Raw genomic sequence first — 4,142 nt, forward strand, 5'->3', positions numbered from 1 at the left:
CACACACATACAATTAAGCAAAAACATAATTTTGAACATTTATTAAATCGATGCAAACGACTTATAGTGATTAATGTAATGAACGCATAGTTAGGCAAAAGGTGATTTGTATGCAAACAGCAGAAACCAAGCACTACCGATCGCGCGAGAGCAGGTAAAACGACCGCAGTGGGCACGTTGAGCTGATGACAATAAGCAAAGGGAAAATAAAGATGTCTGATAAAGAAGTTTGTTACAAGTTCAAGTAAGTCGCGTAGGTAATATGGCTGAACGAAACTGTGGATTGCTTCTCACTTGGAAGAATAACTGGGAAGACTGGAGAAATGAATAGTATGGCATGTGTAGCCTAAGAGTTTACCTAAGAATTTACTTTTCTCACAGCTGGCTATGCCTCTGTTGGTACAGATGTGAAAACGTCCGTACAGCTGTGAAACAATTATATATATATATGGATGCTATACATAAAATTTGGCCGCGCTAGCAGAAAGATTTGATTTGACTGGCGTTCTTCTTTGCGAAATGAAATAAAGAGAACCATATTCCTTACCTCTCCAAACTCTTCATCTAATGCGCCACTTTGCTCACCCTAAATTTCTCTGATCTTGAAGCATGCCATGGGCGCCGTAGTTAACCAACATTTCAGATTTCTGGAAAAACTTTTTTTTTTTTTAATTTGCTGTCTTCTGAATACATCTGTATCGGTTGAAGTGAGATTTGAAAATTATATATCAGATTAGTTTATCGATTAGGAAACATAAATCTAACACTGCAGCATCTTTGTTTAGGTTTGCCAAGGAGACATAGGCCTTACAGTCGATGGAACATTGCTTGGACTTAAATCTATCCCTAGTACAATCTTTGGAAAGAAATTTTGTATTATAGCTTACACGAAAGTCATAATTTAACCCTTAGCGCTCCGTACATTTTTGTACCACTGCCTACCAGCAACTCCGGCACATTTTCTCATCGGAATAAGTGAAACGGAGTCTTATTTTAAGTGAGAAGAGTTACACTTAATACCACAACTTAATACTTTGCAATATCTTTTAATACTTAAAAATCAAACACCTCTTCACTACCACTCTAAATTCTCAGCATAATAATTATTTTTCTTCATGTTGCTAACCATAAGAAAAGTCAAAACATGGTTTAATTGTAACAGTACAGAAACGGAGCACGTTTTAACTACAAATAACAATTGCCAACGCTGACGATACTGCAGCATCTTAAGCCTAATCATGCTAAAAACATTTGGCTCCGCAGAGGAGCCTTCAGAGCTGCGGAACAAATGCTAGATGGCCCCGTAGTGTAGCCAATGGAGTGCTAAGGGTTAATTTAGAATAGTAATAGAAATTTATTCAACAGTATTTGATTACAGAGAACGCAATAATTATAATCTGAGAAATTGCAACATCAAGAAAATATCAAGGCTAGATTTGAAAGTTGGCGCATAGATTAATTACACTGAAAGAGGCAAATGGTTAAAATTTTAATTGCCTCTGTAAATAAAATATGCGAGCAATCCATGTACTGATTTGGAGAGCTAAATGTGGCCATAAAAATCACATTTCAGTCACTGTAATGGCAGAATTGTCTGTTATTGCATTGCCATTACGTAAACAGGCCTAAGCTCTGAGCGAAATAGCAATATGGGCAAAGCGATGGGCGTTCAAAGACGAATAATTGGTAGGTGGAGATATTTCTCATACTGTGAAATTAAAACGCAGAGCGCCACTAGTATAATTAGAGATTCTTGCAAAACAATGAGCTGAAGAAGGTTTGTTTTATCAGTGTGAGGGGGACTGAATACGTTTAGACACGCCAACATGAGATAAAACTGTGCGGGATAGAATGGATGGTGTCCCGACTTATACAGCACCAACGTAATATTGAAGGGCAGTGGCACATCAAACGATGTCTCCTAGCACTTCTTCTCAAAGATTGCTGCACTAAGGGCTAATAACTCAACGTCTACGTTTACGCCTTGTTTGATATCTTACCACTGAAAGCAGAAATAATAATCGTGTCGACAGCGAAGAAACTGGTGTCATGAATAAAAGCAAATCTTCATTTCCGATGAATCTAAACATAATCTGTGAATCGATAACATTTAAACGTTGTTGGCCTGTGCCTTGTGACCTACAGTTTAGAAGGCAAAATTGTAATGTCATAGCGGTTCCACAATGAACTTCGTAACATCTGCGGTATCCCATTTCATTCACGTTTCCGCCTTCTACATGTCTACTTACCCAATATGAACAGTCGGCGTTGCATTTCACAGGCATATGATCATATAACCCTCCTGGGACTGTATATCAATACGAAGGCTTTTGACCATCCCGCTATCATTGTTCAACATTTCTTGTGTGACTAATCAATTTCTTGTGGTTTCTTGATTTACCCCAGGAAATATGTGAGGTATGATTGTTGAAAGGTTGTTCTAGATCACGCGCGCAACTACAATATAGAATATTATGGATGTTGAGATATTTGTAATCGCATTCTTACTGTTTTAAAAGGAAGTATAGCTTTCTGTCACGTCCGAAACATTCATTAGCTTTCAGCCAGGTCCGAGTTATTCTGAAACTTAAATCTCATTCTGTATGTTATTTTTGATTGGTTATTTATTGTGTCTTGTTTATGATTTGTTAAACCATGATCTGTTGTGAAGTTATATATATGACCTCTGTAACCGCTTATCGTTGCTTGTATTATTCTGCTTGTACTTACTTATCTGTGCTTGTAGCTAGTGTTTGTACGTACTTATTTCTGCTTGCATGTAACTGCGTGTATCTCTGCATATCTCGGTAATAAATATTTGCTTTGCGAACCACGGCATTTTCTATGTTTAACAATGGATGAGTTAGGAATTCATATTCAATTTGCAATTATGGAAGTTCAGCAGACAACCATATACACAAGTTCGATGAAAATTGAAAATAATTTATTCTCATCACAACAAATAAGTCAAAATGCTGAAATTTCATCACAGATATTCGTACAATATCACAATATCTCACAATAGCTATATTTTAAACTACTAAAATGTTGAATAGAACTCAGTTCAAAACGTTGGGAAAGCTAATCCAATCTCACCACGAATTCGCTACAATAAATAAAAGCACTAAGTAAACAACTCATAAAACAGCTGAATGGAGATGATTTGATCCGGATTTTCTAAGCTTTTTAATAATGCACGAGAACATTCTGATATTTTATGACTACAGTTACGAGATATCTACAGATTATTAATATTCTTATTAAAATGTTAAATGCGCATGCTCCTGTATTTTAATTTTCCGGCGTACGGTTTTCTTCAAATCTGCATTGCGAGGGAATAAAAAAAAAAAAAAAGAAGAATTGCAAATTCTACTAAAAAAAGCAAAAAATGCAAAATCCGTAACAATATGTATCGTTCAATACTATGCCATTTGCAGTCAGCTAAAGGAGGAGACAAACAAAGTGATAAGTTAAGCATGAACTCTTTTAACGAGAGTTCAGTAGATTTTAACTATGCGCAGTTGCATCACACATAATCTCCATAATAAATATGTATTTGTTGCAACTCATAGCTTTCTGTTGCTATAATTTCTCTGAATAGTAATGCATTTTATGTTTACAAATACACTCATGGACAAAAAAATTAGCGCACCAAGAAATAATTGCGGGATCATAACGAAACTTGCAAAGAAGGTACATGTCGGGGAGATATGTAAATGATTAGAAATGCAGCGTGATTGCGCATTACGTATAGTCGGTAGAGGGTGTTGAACGTCGTACTCTGTGGAGTATAAAACGGGTAACCAAAGCTTGTTTAAGTGTGCTGAATCATTTACAAAGGAAGAGCTGAGGTAGACATGCCATTACGCCGTCTTCGAAGACAATATGAGCAGTTGTCGCAGTTTGAGAGGGGGAGAATCGTCGGGATGATGAAATATGGGTGGTCAGCTAAGCGAGTAGCTCGTCAATTAGGCCGCTCTGATTGTGTTGTGAGAAAGTGTTGGGACCAGTGGGCCCGAGAGATGTCATGTACGTCGATAAGACAGCTACATCGTACGAAATGCACGCGTACAGCCAATTGCTTCATCGGCCGCCATCCAGGCCACAGGTAGCATCTTCACTAGGGGCCCCTGTGTTTTCTC

Source organism: Stegodyphus dumicola, chromosome 3, assembly GCF_044657685.1.
Source record: "Stegodyphus dumicola isolate Sdum_Otavi_A_Nest chromosome 3, ASM4465768v1".
In the NCBI taxonomy this organism is placed as follows: Eukaryota; Metazoa; Arthropoda; class Arachnida; order Araneae; family Eresidae; genus Stegodyphus; species Stegodyphus dumicola.